The sequence below is a fragment of the Macaca nemestrina genome, chromosome 14 (assembly GCF_043159975.1).
Source record: "Macaca nemestrina isolate mMacNem1 chromosome 14, mMacNem.hap1, whole genome shotgun sequence".
NCBI classification, from domain to species: domain Eukaryota; kingdom Metazoa; phylum Chordata; class Mammalia; order Primates; family Cercopithecidae; genus Macaca; species Macaca nemestrina.
In genome coordinates this window covers 61,015,733-61,034,029 of record NC_092138.1, presented here as the reverse complement: position 1 = coordinate 61,034,029, position 18,297 = coordinate 61,015,733, and positions in this window count along the sequence as shown.

The following is an 18,297-nucleotide window of genomic DNA, read 5'->3' as shown; positions in this document are numbered from 1 at the left end:
ACCAACCATTTAGCTTGTGAGGGCATCGAAGGACTCTAGATGTCACTCAATGTTTTTTCTTTTCCTTTCTTTTTTTAAAAAATTTATTTATTTTTTATTATTATTATACTTTAAGTTCTAGGGTACATGTGCATAACGTGCAGGTTTGTTACATATGTATACTTGTGCCATGTTGCTGTGCTGCATCCATCAACTCGTCAGCACCCATCAACTCGTCATTTACATCAGGTATAACTCCCAATGCAATCCCTCCCCCCTCCCCGCTCCCCATGATAGGCCCCAGTGTGTGATGTTCCCTTTCCCGAGTCCAAGTGATCTCATTGTTCAGTTCCCACCTATGAGTGAGAACATGTGGTGTTTGGTTTTCTGTGCTTGTGATAGTTTGCTAAGAATGATGGTTTCCAGCTGCATCCATGTCCCTACAAAGGACACAAAGTCATCCTTTTTTATGGCTGCATAGTATTCCATGGTGTATATGTGCCACATTTTCTTAATCCAGTCTGTCACTGATGGACATTTGGGTTGATTCCAAGTCTTTGCTATTGTGAATAGTGCCACAATAAACATACGTGTGCATGTGTCTTTATAGCAGCATAATTGATAATCCTTTGGGTATATACCCAGTAATGGGATGGCTGGGTCATATGGTACATCTAGTTCTAGATCCTTGAGGAATCACCATACTGTTTTCCATAATGGTTGAACTAGTTTACAATCCCACCAACAGTGTAAAAGTGTTCCTATTTCTCCACATCCTCTCCAGCACCTGTTGTTTCCTGACTTTTTAATGACCGCCATTCTAACTGGTGTGAGATGGTATCTCATTGTGGTTTTGATTTGCATTTCTCTGATGGCCAGTGATGATGAGCATTTTTTCATGTGTCTGTTGGCTGTATGAATGTCTTCTTTTGAGAAATGTCTGTTCATATCCTTTGCCCACTTTTTGATGGGGTTGTTTGTTTTTTTCTTGTAAATTTGTTTGAGTTCTTTGTAGGTTCTGGATATTAGCCCCTTGTCAGATGAGTAGATTGCAAAAATTTTCTCCCATGCTGTAGGTTGCCTGTTCACTCTGATGGTAGTTTCTTTTGCTGTGCAGAAGCTTTTTAGTTTAATGAGATCCCATTTGTCAATTTTGGCTTTTGCTGCCGTTGCTTTTGGTGTTTTAGACATGAAGTCTTTGCCCATGCCTATGTCCTGAATGGTATTACCTAGGTTTTCCTCTAGAGTTTTTATGGTATTAGGTCTAACATTTAAGTCTCTAATCCATCTTGAATTAATTTTCGTATAAGGAGTAAGGAAAGGATCCACTTTCAGCTTTCTACTTATGGCTGTTTTATCTACACCAACATAATTTTCTGCAGACTTCTTAGCTCTTCATACAGGAAGCTCACCCACGGGACCAAGAAAGTCATAGAGGTAGTTGCAGATGGACATATGTACTGGCTTCTTTTCTAGTTAAATCATTTGGCTTTTTCTCAGAACTTTTTGTTTCTCTCTGATTTTGGCTTTGTCTAGCTGCCAAAGTAGCTGATTTTGATTGCTACTTAGACATTTGTTGTGATGTAATATGTGTTTTCCCTGCTGTAAGGAAACAAGAATGAGCACTTCTGAGGCACAGGCTGAGCAGCAGCCACTGTGCTATAACAGTGTCACCTAGATGGAGGCCCAAACTTTGACTCCATGCAAACTACAACCTATAACGCTCTGAGATAGGGAATTTGGCAGAAGTTGCTAAAATGTGTTAGATGTTATAGAACAGAGTTAGGCATGGGATTAAAGGTTTAGATGAACGCTTTCAAGTGTTTTGGATTCAGGAACCCTTTACACTTTTAAATATTGAGTTATTCAACGAGTTTTTAAATTATAATTTTTTCTTTATTCATTAGATTACTAGTGTCTTAGATTTCCTTTACTAATTTGCTTATTTTATCTGCATAGGTATGTCTTTGTTTTACTGTCTAATTATACCTGACTTCTTTGTATTCAAAATTGGCAACTAAAATAGATTTTCCTTCAAAAAACACCAAACACTTGTTTTCATGCATCACTTTATGTTATGCATACATAGCATACATATGTGTATATATTAATATTTATAAATATGTATGTATGTATATATTGCTATTACTGTACATATGTATACATATATAAGTTTTTACATACATATGTTTATATATACATATATAAATATGTATACATATGTGAGTACATATATATGTATACATATATAAATTTTAAAATTTAAAATAATTCTATTACACAATATGCAAGAAAAATGAGATGCAGCATTGACCATGAGCAGACTTAAAATACAACTACCCATATTAAATAATGGATTATTTTTAATAAATTCAGATATACATCAGAAATGGAAGTGTTATATATAAGACATAATATTCATACATAAATAATATGATTAGGATGGGTGTGTGAATGCATTAGAACAATATTATGGACCATCATACTATGTATGTGACTTACATATCTAATTGGAAATTTCTAAGCAGTTGCATTAGAAATAAGTTAAAAAAATTAATTTTTAGGTTAGTTGCTGTGGCTCACCTGTAATCTCAGCACATTAGAAGGCCAAGGCGGGTGAATCACTTGAGCCCAGGAGTTCTAGAACAGCCTGGACAACACAGTGAGACCCCATCTCTACAAATAATACACAAATTAGTGAGGTTGTGGCTCAGTGCACCTGTGGTCCCAGCTAATGGGAGGCTGAGGTGGGAGAATCACCTCCCACCTCAGTCACCTCCCACCTCACAGTCAAAGCTGTGATCATGCCACTGCACTACAGCCTGGGTGACAGAGTAAGATCCTACATCAGAAAAATAAATATTGAAATAAATAAAAGTAATTTTAAATGTATTTAATTTAGGCCACTTTATAAAATATTACAATTGCAACTTGCAAGCAATATAAAAACTGTCAATGTAATTTTTTCTATTATTCAGAGTTTGCTGTATATTTTACAATTACCACACATCTCAATTCAGACTAGCCACATTTTAAATGTTCAATAGACTCATTGGCCAGCACAGTTCGATACAAAGAAAGAATGAATGTTTCTCAACATTAGCTGCAGTAATGGGAGGAAGAGATTTTTTTTTCTTCTGGGTAATATTTATCCATTCTACTTCTACTTAGTTGGAAACAGAAATTTTGAATTTATGGTAAACAAAACTCTTATAAATATGTAATTTCTTCCTAAATGTCCATTTAAAAAAATTACTTCAAATATTAATTGTGGCTCTTACAAATTTAACACTATGATGTCTACGACAATATTCTACTTAATATATATTGATATCTCCAAAACAATTCTGTGAAACTTACATGGAAAATATTTGAGTATTGAATAAAAATATCAGTAAAGTACATCAGAAGTTTGATGGCTTTTAGCTCTACACATTATTTTACCTCAAAGATTTATTAATTAGCAACCATCTAAATAAGAATAATAAACTATTAAAATATTTTGGTCAATAGAATTGTTTACATGATGGTAAAATTATACAGTAGGAAGAGCTTGTATTAGTAAGTTCTGTAGAAATAGATTCTAATATTACGTATCCCATTTACTTGCTAGGTGGCTTGGAGAAAGTCCCTGTGAACCCCAGTTATCTCGTCTCTAAAATGATTATGTTTTCCTTTAAGAACTGTGAAAATAAAAAAAATATTATCAAAGACCAGTCCAATTTCTATGAAATTTTGAGTTAGTAGATGTGCATATATTTTTAAATATATGTATAAACTTATTATTGTTATTTTTAAAATTAATCTGTTTTCTAGTGAATTCAACTTTATTATTGACAGTTATCTAAACCATTCTTACAGCATTACTTAAGGAGTAATATATTTTGTAATATATGCTAATAATATATATATATAATATTTATTTTGTTCTATAGGTTTGATGTGGTTTGGATATATGTCCCTGCCAAATCTCATGTTGAAATGTAATGCCTATTGCTTTAGGTGGGGCCTGGTGGGAGGTGTTTGGATTATGGGGTTATATCCCTCATGAATGCCTTAGCACCATCCACTTGGTACTGTCTTTGTGCTAGTGATTTCTCACAAGATTTGGTTGTTTAAAAGTGTGTGACACCTCCCCGCCCTCTCTCTATTTTGCTTGTACTCTCACTATGTGATATGCTGGCTCCTCCTGTACCTTCTGCCATGATGGTAAATTTCCTGCGGCTTCATCAGAAGCCAAGAAGATGCTGGGTGCCGTGCTTTCTTTATAGCCTCCAGAACTGTGAGCAAACTAAATCTCTTTTCTTATAAATTACCCAGTCTCAGGTGGGCAACACAGGAATGGCCAAATGGAAGGTCTATCAATGGTTTTATAACAGCACCATTTCTTCATTTTCAGTAAGAAAATTATTTCCAAGAATGTCTATATCAATATTTAAACTATTCCCATACTGTAAAATAAAAAATATATATTCAAGTTAAATTATAAATGTAAATAATATAATTTTCTTTAAATAATTACACATCTTTCAAACTGTAATTTGTTTTGTGTCTCTATTATCAGTTTGTTATTATGTTTTCTATCATGAGTTTTAAATCATGAGAGAAATTGAGATGTTAATGGCATTATTCTAGCCATTAGAATGATTATATTATACACATAATAAATCTATATTAATTAAAAAGCTTAGATGAATGTAGATGGGTTCTGAGATTCCCTGTGATTGAAACTGGATCTATGGGTAAGTTCTGGAGACATGTGGGGCACACCATAGTAGGAGCCTACTTCCTCAGCTTAGATTGATAAAACAAGTTTAGAAAGAGCAATATGACAGTTTATGCCATTTTTATTCTTTTGACTTAAATTTTCATTTAAAACTGATGACATATAGAGATGAATTGAATTTAAAATGTACAAGATCATAAGCATTGGGCCTGGTAATCTTTATTTTTAACTAGCCCCAAAATTGATTTTTATACACACTCATATTTAATTAAGAACCACTGCAGTAACTCAATTTATCATTAATGTGTCCAGCTAAGTGAAAATTGAGAAAAACAAATGGAAGAAGACACATTTTTCAACTCATATAAATTGGTTACCAGTAAAATAGTCTCAAGAAATTCAGGGAAACAACTGAGATACCATTTTGAGGCTGTTGCTATCCACTATCACAGTATCTACTAATCACAGGTAGACAGAATAGTAGAAGGGAGTCATTTTATACCCATTTTACAAAGACAGAATTCAAACATTACTCAGAAGAAAAAAAAAATGTGGTAAAGAATATTGTACTCTACTGGCCAGGATTTAGTAAGTGGGGAGAAAGCACTGTACTGTGTAGGAATAAATAATTTATTACAGGAAATAGAACACACATAATTGTAAGAGGATCTTGGAAAATGAAGGTCCAGGAGGACTTGCTGAAGGATCAGAAAAGTCACCAACTATTCATCTGAGAAGCTAAGCAAGTGTCATCTCTGAATTGGAATTGTGAATAAAAGTTTCTAGATAGATTTCTGAAAGTTGGTCCCCTCCATAGCTTCCACCTTTGTAGACAGGTGACATGAGCAGGGAAACACAGAAAGAGAGAGCAGTACCAGCATTTGGGAAGAATTGGATGCAGAGTGGAAGAGAGAATAGAAACACCACAGAGCACATCTGTCTGCTACCATGTCTGACTATATAGAAAGTAAGGGAGGTCAACTTCAGAGCGTGTAGGGCACTATTTCACTTTCAAACTCCATATCTCATGCAAATTCCCCTGTTGTCCAACTCCAATCCAGACCCATACTAGGAAGGGGATTACATGAAACATAGTACCTGGATTAAACAAACTGAACCAGAGCAAACCAATATACACTCTTAATATTTCCAGATGAGAAATAGGACTGACTATATAAAGCTGTCTGAATTAAAAAATGATTAAGCATACCAATATTTATATGCAAATAATGAAAATAATAATAATAATAATGATAGTAATTGATTAAAATGAAAATCTGCAAATTCCTCCAGGAATTAGAAGAAAAATTAAGACTTCACCAGCTCAGGATTTTCAAGAAAGTTAAATAAAACTCCTATAAATCATAGGTGAAGAAGCTTCATAACGAGAAGAAAAAAAAGATGGCAAAGATCTATATTGAAAAAGTCAAGTCATGACATTAGGAAAAAGTAGGTCTTTTGTAACTTGTTGTCAAGCAGTCACTAGATTTGGAATAGGCCCGGGGTGTATGTATCCTACTACAGATTTGGCTTCTCACCTCGGAAGTACCAAAATTTTTAGGATAAAAATTTTTGTTTGATTTTTATTTTTTGAGATGGAGTCTCACTCTGTCATCCAGGCTGGAGTGCAGTGGCAAGATCTTGGCTCAACGCAACCTACACCTCCTAGGTTCAAGGGATTCTCCTGCCTCAGTCTCCCGAGTAGCTGAGATTACAAGTTCCTGCCACCATGCCTGGCTAATTTTGATATTTTTAGTAGAGACAGGGTTTGCCATGTTGGCCTGGCTGGTCTCGAACTCCTGACCTCAAGTGATCTGTCCCCCTCAGCCTCCCAAAGTTCTGGGATTACAGGCATGAGCCACCATGCCAGGCAGGTTGACACATTTTTAAAACAGGGCTGTGATCAACCCAAAGGCTCACTTTCTTTTAACTAACATCCATGATGCCATTGCCTTTACGATAAAAAATGTTTCTCTGAATATTAACTTCACCTAATTATCAGTAGCACCCCTATGTTATGCCATATTCTGATTGTATAAGGAAACTCTCTAATTACAAATTGAACAGCATTTCATCTGGTATGAAACCACTGACTTGCAGCAACTTGAGGATTTTTCTTCCTCCCTTCCCCTACTATCCTTAGGCCCAGTTTCACATGGCAACTACTCACTGAATCAACTTTAAGCTGACTGCATTGAGAGTGAACATGCAGCAATATCAGCTGCTAGATATAGGATGTTTTCTATTTGTCATGGCAGTCATTTTTTTAATCTTTTCATCGCTGTCCTTGTAGTAGAACACTCCAAATGGAGTGTGCCTTGTTAATCTTCCTATGGGCACAACCTTTTTCACATACTCCTCTAGGATTAGGAATGTCCAAGGGATGCAGCACCCACTAATTAAATATAAATAATACAGCCATCCTACTCTCAGAAGAAAGTCTGCCATTGGAGATCTTTCATTTAAATGTTCCAGGTAGTGGACCATGGTTTAAAGGTCTTTCACCTACTCTAGTGATGCAGGATATTTTCTTGACCCCTTTGCGGGGCTCACGACAGGGGGGCCTGATTTACTCAGCCTGCCCTGCTCACCCCATTGCAGGAGGGAGAGTGCAGGTGAGCAAGTGCAGGAACCAGTCGGCCACTTCAGTGCTGGCAGGAGCAAACTCTGTGCAAGCCCTGCTGCAGCATCCAGGTTGGGGTGCCTGCAACCCCAAGGGACCAGGGGGTGTGTTACAGTGCTCTTTTAGCTCTGCTGTCTGCGGACAACAGTGTGTTATCAGGTCAGTGGGCCCTTTGCCTTGTTGAGTGGGGCAGCGGCCATCTGCCAGCAAGGGCAAAAGGCCAGTGTGACAGCCTTTTTGGGTACCCACACTTGGTGGGTCCCAAATTCTTGTCTGATGCCCAAGAAGAATGAGGTCATGTGAACAAATTGAAAGAATGTGAATGTAGAGCATTTTATTGAGTGATGAAAGTGACTCTCAGCAGATAGGGGAACTGGAAAGGAGACGGGAAGGGAAGGTCACTCTCTGCTGAAGTAAGGTCTCCTCTCTCCAATGTCCAGTTGTTATCTCTGGAATCAAGCTGCTTCTTTTTGTCTAGCTGCTCTGAGTCTAGGGTCTTTATAGGCACAGGATAGGGGGTAGGGCAGGCCATAGATAGTTTTGGAAAAGGCAATATTCAATTTTTAAAAAGACATTATTCAGAAAGAACTACTCAGGAGAGAGTGGATACATATGGATGGAAGTTCTCACTTTGGGCTGCAGGTTTCAGGCATTTTGGCTCAAAGGTGGGGTTTTGCCAGGGACCCACCCCTGTCTGCCTAGAGTTTCTCTGCCTCCTATCTCTATCACTAGCAGTATATACACTCTGCATTTACCTATCCTTTCTTGGCTCTGTCTCCCTTCTTTACTTAATATGTCAATGAAACTCCTATCAGTGCTCAATAAATTAATTATATACACACAAAACAGTTATATGATATAAGGTCTGTAAAAATACGGACTTTTTAAAAGAAGAGCAATGTATAGAAATGATAAGTTTACTCATATCCCTGGCATGTTTGTTTAATAAATACATTGTTTTCTCATTACCACCTATTTTTGAGGGTAGATGCAACATAAATACTTACAACTGCAAGTTAATGCAGATCCTTACATTCCATAAAAAGTTGGCCTACTTCTGCTCACTTTTTTCATGGTTTAACTAAAAATGAAAGTGAATTTAAGCAACCTTGTGTGTAATAGAATGTAACTTTGAGCTATGAAATGTCATATTGCTTATATGTGGATTATGAGAAAATTATTTACGAGTTTTTGAAACTATTCCATAATTATTAAAATATGTTTCTGTAGAAAGCAGATGGAATACATATTTTTGTATGTTTGAGAGTGAGCAGTTAAACTGTGTCATTTTCTGCTGCAGATAGTTATCTAAGATGGAGTCACTGAGCTTCTGAAGTAATTAACAGAAAGAATAAAAATCGTGTTTTTGATTTACAAGATGATTTTTACTGAAATAAGGTTTATATGTGTCCTCTTTACTCGTTAGATAATTTTAAGTGGCTTTCTATTTATTATTAGATGTGGGAACTGTATATTTTATGCACTAATAATTTTACTTATTTGAGAAAATTGGAAATTTTGCTTTTTCCTACCATGTATTAAAGAAATAGCATGTAAAAGACCATATCCTAATCAGAGTTGTTCAAAGGGGTATTGAAAGTCAGTATCTTCAACAAAGAAGTATATACAGTTATACTTAATCATTTCTACCACTTTTGAATTTTTATCTAAGTGAGTGATTATGTAAATAAGCTAGCTGTTTCCCTGATGGACCAGTGTAATTTCATGCCAGTAGAAACTGGAATGAAGCAAATTAAGAGACGTTATATTACTCTATATTTTCATGTGAATTTATATCAAGAAGGGGTGGTGATTCCAAATTTTCAGTAATACGGCTTTTATTAGTGCACAGTAGCTATGTCCACAGAATGTCATGTGTCACTTCAGCTCTTAATTTTAATACTTCCATTTTTAATGGAATTTGCAACAAATTACCTGTGATGGTAAGATTCTACTTTAATATCAAGTATTATGATTTCAAGTGTTAACTACTCTAGTGATATGATGATAGTTTAAGCTAGCTATGTGCTATGGCTTTGTTCTCATCCTGATTTATCCAGTTCCAATTTTCAGACAGTCCCAATCTCCTCTGATGTAAGAGACCAATATGACCGCAGCCATTGACTTGAATTCTATGGCTAAAATACCCCATAGACATTATGGTTTCCCTCAGTGGAAAAATGTATGTAAATACGTCTTTTAGTAGTGTGGTTCCTTTACCCTGATTCAAATTTCCTCCAATTTCTATCTGCTTTTGTTTACTCTCTGGTGGCTTCAAAGAAACTACCCTTCCAAGTACTTAATTGCCATATGAAGGGCTATTAGCCTAATAAGAGCTCTTCCACCATTACCAGAACTATATGTTTTTAAGTTACAGTTCTTTTTCTCTTTGTATGTAGATCCATTAAAAAAATTGGAAACAATAGGATTTAATTACAGAAATTACCCTATGTAAAAGTTTTGTAATGAACTCATTTCTAATTTTAAAAGATCCTTTTTTTTTTTTTTTTCTAAATTACTCTGTGAAGCACTGTGGTCTTTTTAAAATTACTTGAAGTTTTAGGATATCATACCATTAATAGTCATGTTGACTCTATACATAGGGATTTTCCTGAGCTTTATGGTCATGAATTTCTAGCTATGATTTATAAAAATGTTTGTTCTTGCTTTTAATGAGTAGCACGAGATGCGTAGTTCTACTTTTATCAGCAATATCGTCTCAACAACAGGTTTAAAGGCTCAGGTTCACTTCGAGTTCAAGCAGATAAACTGCCCAAACTATTATTTAGCATAGATCTAATTAAACCCTTGTTAGAGCATATTCATTTACTCCAGAAAATGTTATGCAAGTACATGAGTGAATATTGGAAGACAAACAAGACAACAAAAATATCAAGTAAAAAGATCAATATATTGCCCAGAAACTAACAAATTATTGACCTACATGCGTGCATTTTCACAACAGAAAACAAAAGAACTAAAAACAATAAAATAAACTTTTGTGAGAAGTTTCTTAACTAACATGAAAATTGAAAAGGAGTAAAAAAATATGAGAGTCCCCTATGTGGACATGAGATATATAGTCAATCTAGAGTTTCAGTACATTTTCATTTCATTATTAAACAACTATTGATCTAATTTATTTTATCTATAGTATTGTACCCTATTATTCTGCATACAAACTGTAACATCCTTTCTTCACCATGCTCATATGAAAGAGAATGAAAGGGAAGGACAGTGGCAAATGTGATATACCCAAATATTTAACCTCACCAATCAGACATTGGCTCATAATCCCCCTATAAATCCTCATTCACACCATCGCCCAAATGTCTACAATGGGTACCGCAGCACGCAACAGCACTTCACATTTACCTTTCCCACTTACAGTAAGTTAAACATGTCATTACTGTCTTCTCCAATTCTCCGAAGGTCTGTTTCACTTCTATGAATATTTCCATTTTCTAGTTTTGATTTACTCTAGCTTTGACCTCAAAGAGCCACTGTCTATGCCTTTTTTTTTTTTTTTTTGAGACAGAGTCTGGCTTCTTTGCCTAGGCCATAGTGCAATGGCGTGATCTTGGCTCACTGCAATCTCCGCCTCCCGGGTTCAAGTGATTCTTTTGACTCAGCCTCTTGAGTAGCAGAGATTACAGGTGCCCACCACCACACCTGGCTAATGTTTGTATTTTTAATAGAGACAGGGTTTCACCATGTTGGCCAGGCTGGTCTCGAACTCCTGACCTCAAGTGTTCCACTTGCCTCAGCCTCCCGAAGTGTTGGGATTATAGGCGTGAGCCACCACGCCCGGCCTATGCCCTTCTTTTCTCAATGTCTCTCTCTTACCCAATAGTCTGAGTAAGGTTTCTTTTCAAGACAGCACCTAAAATACAAAGTTTCTGTTAAGAAAACCTCTTTTCTCTGTCACCTGCAACAAGAGACTTGGATACTAAAGGCCTGCCTGTCCTTCTTCCATACCTCCTCATTCAGCAAGTAAAATACACAAATAGATATCTCAATATTTTTTTCTATTGTATTTTATTAGTAATTTTTTTCTTCCTAGATTAAGGTACACACACACACACACACACACACACACACACACACACAGATCCTGAGGTAGCTTATTAATGATCTCTGGAATTTCTAGATTTTTCAGGGCTAGGGAAAAGTAAGAACAGGATTATACATTTCTAAAACTAGATTAGATCTCTTAATTTTGCCTAATTTAAGACAGAAGTCATCTCTCCATCCCTGCAAATTTTAGATATTGCCATAAAACCAAATTAGCACAATAAAATGTAATGGTTTCCTAACAGAAAGCACATTCTAGAATTTAATGCACTATTGATTCCTTGCCAAAAGGAGAAATATCTTGAACTGTCCTTATCTAAGAAGAATTGCACTTTGAAGACTGGCTGTCAGTTCACAGCATGAAGCAAATGTTTCAAAAAAAAAAAAGAACAAGCTGCTCTTGAGCTACAAGAAGTATGAGAAACTGAAAACTATCAATTCTGTGTTTTTCACCTTTTCCATTGTTCAGTGGACATTTATAAAGCAAATCAGTGTTTCTAAGTTTTGACATGACAGCCAAGTAAATAGGCCAAATCGTTTGCTGCGGTTGTAATCATGACAAACTGACATATCTTGGTTTGATTCTTCATAATGACAAGAAGCAAAAAAATAGGGACATATGGCATAAACAGGCCACTTGAATTTAGCCACAAATTGTTAAATCTCAGGTCACTAATCGCACAAATCTTAAGTTTCTTCTTACTCTGCCGTTCAAGGGACTTCTCTGATGTTGCCCTGAGAAGACTTTTCAATCTTTTTCAAACTATTCAACTTAAATTGCACTGCATTTTCATGATTTTCCTTATTTTTTTTTTCTAGTCTTCTATACATAACTGCTCTACATTCTCTTATCTTTCTACTTTGATCTCTATTCTTTTTGGCCTACCTCCCACCCAATTCTGATGAGTTCAAAAAGTACTCATGTTTTAAGACCTAAGCCAAATTCTTGCTATGCCTTAGGCAAATATTCCAAGAGAAATGTGTAACTCCTATCTCTAAAATACCAAGGAATTCATTTGAAGCAATCTTTTGAGACATAGTATTGTATTACATAATTTATGATAAAACTCTATTCATGCTTCCTTGATTGTAAGTATCAGAGTTAATTAACCCTTACTTATGTTATGGGCATCTCAATTACAATATGATCAATATCTTTTAATTACTGAATGATTATCTAGTTTCACCAGAAATGAGGAGGCCTCATGGATAATGAAGCACATTGCTGTCAGGATCCCAGGAACAGCTTTTGGCATCTGGAATGGACGGCAAAGCTTCAGAGAACTCACAGAAAGATGAGTTCTTTAAATTCACCATAGTTTCCAAATTGCTTTAGATAACTCTAAAGGAAATCATGAAACAATTAGGCCACATCGATTAACTCAGCACTATTTCTTTTTTTTCTTTTTTTTTTTTTTTTTTTTTTGAGACAGAGTCTCGCTCTGTCACCAATCTGGAGTGCAGCAGCGTAATCTTGGCCCACTGCAACCTCCATCTCCCAGGTTCAAGCAAGTCTCCTGCCTCAGCCTCCCTAGTAGCAGGGACTACAGGCATGCACCACCATGCTCAGTTGATTTTTGTATTTTCAGTAGAGATGGGGTTTCACCATGTTGACCAGGATGGTCTCGATCTCTTGACCTCATGATCCAGCCACCTCAGCCTCCCAAAGTGCTGGGATCACAGGCATGAGACACTGCACCCAGCCAACTCAGCACTACTTTTACACATTGTTACAAATATTATACTTTTGGAGCAATTAGAAATTGTATGTGATGTCTTATAGTTTTTAGATATCAAGTTCCAAATATTTCCAGATCATCTTGCCAACTGATATGTCAGAGACTGCTGAGAGAAGGAAAAGCTCCAATACATCTACAAATTCTGACAATTCTGCCAAAAATTCTTTGTTTCAAAAAAGGCAAAATAATGGTCGTTAGTGGTTATTGGAGAGTAATTCATTAATGCATAATCAGCATTAATAATTGTCTAGTATAGTCACTAGGAATTTAGAAGTGAACAATAAAACACAGTATATTATTTTAAGGAGGCTCACATAGAGATTTTCTTAAATGTAATGTTCCATATATATGTAAGAATCATTAGTATAAACCATATGGCGAATCAGGTTTGATGCAGTTAGGATAGTTGATTTTCCTGTGTTTTATTTTTTAAGGCAATGAATTGAAAAGATTTTTACAAGTTCTTATCTAAAAGTAAAGTACACAGATTAGGCCTTCTAAAATAAATTGAGACTGATTTGGTTCTGAAGTGAAAAAAATTTAAACATTTTGATTCAAACTGTTTGTGGTCTCTGAGAATCAATGCTAGGTTGCTGACAATATCGGAGAGGTCATGATACATTTTACGAATACACTTTATTTCTCTGGAAAGTGTCTATGATTATGAAGAATATGAACTTATACTATTAATTTGTTTGTATAAATATATCATGAGATCTTCTGTCTCAGAATTATAAGGAATGAAATGAAACTTCCTGAGAAATTAATCTTCTAGATTTCTAAAACTATTTCTTCTATGTACCAGTGTTTATTTTATAATTTTGATACATTTTTTCAGGAATTTATTTCCTTGGTTTGTAAACGCATTATATGGAAGATAAATCCTTGAATAAAGAGGGAATCTTAGAAAATATTTAGTCAAGCTTATGGATTTTACAAACAGAGAAAATGTCAGTGTCAGAATGAACACTATTAATTGAAGTTCCTTATTCCTTTTGATATTCCATATTGATTCTCAATAATTTACTATTCCAAAACAATCTTTTCAATTATTAATAATACCCTGTTTTCTAATGCTACCCATATGGATGACTGGATGGGATATGGCTTGTTGTGCTTTAAAGTAAGTGATATACTTTTGAGTGGAGTTGCTATATAGAAATACCAACTTTAGAAAGGTGGGTTGATTTTAATTTCTAATTATCATCAATAATTAAATACACAGTTGATAACGAAGACAATGAACATTTTCCTTGGTAATTATGTATCATGTTATTGCTAAACATGCCCTTAATAAAAAATACAAGGATGAGATAACAATTTATTTGTCTTTAACTTGCTGTGTGCTATGTGCTGTAACCATGAATTCTTTAGAAAAATAACAGGCATACTCAGTAAATAATCACTATATATTGGTAGTGGATTCTGTTTTCAAACCCTTATGTCAGACTTTCTCAATGTGTTATACTATTTGGCTGATCATAAGTAACTGAGTTGATTGTTAGAAATGTAAATTACTGGTCCCTGCTTAAAATTGACTGAGTAAATTCTCTAGAGGTGGTGTCAGAGTATCTGCATTTTGAATAACCAAAAAAGGGATTCTTATGCAATTAACAATAAGAATTCCTGCCATTGTGGTTGCCAATCTGGCATTCATGAAATATAAGTAAATGTTTTATTCATTAAATTTTGGTTCAGAACTTAAAATGGAATAAACACAATCTTCAGATCTGATTTGCATTGAGTATAGACCTTATATTTGAAATTTGGCCCTTGATTTTGTATCTCTGTGATGGTAGGAGAAAACAAGTAGGAGCTGTATGAAACGATAGACTGTCACCTCCAGCAAAGATTTCTTTGTTCCAATCCCTCCAAAATTAAAACATATTTTTTGAGGGAGAAAAATATTTATTAATTTAAAAAGTTACTATTTTCTAAGATTCATTAGGTTCATGGTTTTATACACAAAGCCCGTATGTTTCTTTTTTGCTTTATGTTCTTTTTTTTTCTTAATTATACTTTTAAGTTCTGGGATACATGTGCAGAATGTGCAGGTTTGTTACATAGGTATACACGTGCCATGGCGGTTTGCTGCACCCATCAACCCATCATCTACATTAGGTATTTCTCCTAATGCTATCCCTCCCCTTGTACCCCACCACCCAGCAGGCCCCCATGGATGTTCCCCTCCCTGTGCCCATATGTTCTAACTGTTCCACTCCCACTTATGAGTGAGAACCTGTGGTGTTTGGTTTTCTGTCTCTGTGTTAGTTTGCTGAGAATGATGGTTTCCAGCTTCATCCATGTTCCTGCAAAGGACATGAACTCATCCTTTTTATGGCTGCATAGTATTCCATGGTGTATATTTGCACATTTTCTTTATCTAATCTTTCATTGATGGGCATTTGAGTTGATTCCAATTTTTTGCTATTGTGAATAGTGTTGCAGTAAACACATGTGTGCATGTGTCTTTATAGTAGAATGATTTATAATCCTTTGGGTATATACCCAATAACAGGATTGCTGGGTCAAATTGTATTTCAAGTTCTAAATCCTTGAGGAATCACCACACTGTCTTCCACAATGGTTGAACTAATTTACACTCCCACCAACAGTGTAAAAGTGTTCCTATTTCTCCACATCCTCTCCAGTATATGTTGTTTCCTGACTTTTTAATGATCACCATTCTAACTGGCATGAGATGGTATCTCATTGTGGTTGTGATTTGCATTTCTCTAATGACCAGTGATGATGAGCTTTTTTAAATATGTTTGTTGTCCACATAAATGTCTTCCTTTGAGAAGTGTCTGTTCATATCCTTCACCCACTTTTTGATGGGGTTGTTGGTTTTTTTCTTGTAAATTTGTTTAAATCACTTGTAGATTCTGGATATTAGCCCTTTGTCAGAAGGATAGATAGCAAAATTTTTCTCTCATTTTGTAGGTTGCCTGTTCACTCTGATGATAGTTTCTTTAGCTGTGCAAAAGCTCTTCAGTTTAATTAGATCCCACTTGTTGATTTTGGCTTTTGTTGCCATGCTTTTGGTGTTTTAGTCATGAAGTCTTTGCCCAATGCCATGAATGGTATTGCTTAGGTTTTTTATCTAGGGTTTTTATGGTGTTAGGTCTTATGTTTAAATCTTTAATCTATCTTGAGTTAATGTTTGTATAACATGTAAGGAAGGGGGATAATTTCAGTTTTCTGCATATGGCTGGCCAGTTTTCCCAGTACCATTTATTAAATAGGGAATCCTTTCCCTATTGCTTATTTTTGTCATGTTTGTCAAAGATGGTTGTAGAGGTGTGGTGCTATTTCTGAGGCCTCTGTTCTGTTCCATTGGTCTATATATCTGTTTTGGTACCAGTACCATACTGTTTTGGTTACTGTAGCCTTGTAGTATAGTTTGAAGTCAGGTAGCATGAGACCTCCAGCTTTGTTCTTTTTGCTTAGGATTGCAAACATAATCCATCACATAAACAGAACCAATGACAAGAAACACATGATTATCTCAATAGATGCAGAAAAGGCCTTCAATAAAATTCAACACCCCTTCATGCTAAAACACTCAATAAACTAGTTATTTATGGAACATTACCTCAAAATAATAAAAGTGATTTATGGCAAACCCACAGCCAATATCATACTGAATGGGCAAAAGCTGGAAGAATTCCCATTGAAAACTAGCAGAAGACAAGGACACCCTCTCTCACCACTCCTATTCAACATAGTATTGGAAATTCTGGTCCGGGAAATTATGCAAGAGAAATAAATAAAGGGTATTCAAATTGGAAGAGAGGAAGTCAAACTGTCTCTGTTTGCAGATGACATGATTGTATATTTAGAAAACCCCATCATCTCAGCCCCCAAACTCCTTAAGCTGATAAGCAACTTCATCAAAGTCTCAGGATACAAAATCAGTGTGCAAAAATCACGAGCATTCCTATACACCAATAATAGAGAGCCAAATCATGAGTAAACTCCCACTCATAATTGCTACAAACAGAATGAAACACCTATGAATACAACTTACACGGGATGTGAAGGAGCTCTTCAAGGAGAACTACAAACCACTGCTCAAGGAAATAAGAGGATACAAACAAATGGAAAAACATTCCATGCTCATGGATGGGAAGAATCAATACCATGAAAATGGCCGTACTACCCAAAGTAATTTATAGATTCAAAGCTATTCCTATCAAGCTACCATTGACTTTCTTCACAGAATTAGAAAAAACTACTTTAAATTTCATATGGAACCAAAGAAGACCCCATATAGCCAATAAAACATATTTTTGTTTGGACTCTGAACTACATGTCTCTTTCAGTTATTTTGGGCTAAGTTTAGACTATGTTGTTGACTATTGTAAGATCAACTGTTGTTTTATATGGTAAGATCATGATGCGATCAGGGTCTTCTGTGAGGCAGAAAATGTTGAATCAATTAACTCATTTATTTATTTTTCAATGAATATTTATTTATAACTCACTAGGTACTGGAAAGAGAAAAATTCAAAAAAATTATATTAAGGAAACTACATTTTTGATGGATGGAAATACAATAAATGTATCTCCTGAAAGAGTGAAATGTAAGCAAAGATGTGAAGGTGATTTAAAAAATAAAGTATGTGGATATCTGGAAGAAAATGATTCCTTTTAAAGGGAAGAGCAAGTGCAAGCATTCTGAGGGAGAAAAATTCTGAATATATTTGGGAAATAGCAATTGTAACTGAAGCAGATAATCTGGGGAACATTAATAATGTCAGAGAGGTAATGGCAGGTGGCAGCAAGGCCACTGAAGGAACTGGCTGGGCATCCTAAGGATTTTAACTTTTGCTCTGAGTCAAAAAGGAATTCTTCAAAAGATATTGGGCAGACTGTTGACAATACTTTTAGGTTTAAAAATTTGTGAAGATGCCATGTTGAATAAACCATATTTTGAAGAGGGAAGGCAGCAGGATGACCTATTGGTATGTCCAGACTAGACATGATGCTGAGTTAGGAGAGGATAGTAACAGTGGGAGTGGGAATATGTGGTCACACTCTCAATATATTTTGAAGTTAGAATGAATATGACTTTGTGATGGATTTTAAAATAGAATGAAAGGGTAAAGGAAAGTTAAACACTGACCAAGTTTTTGGTGTGAAAAAATAAAAGA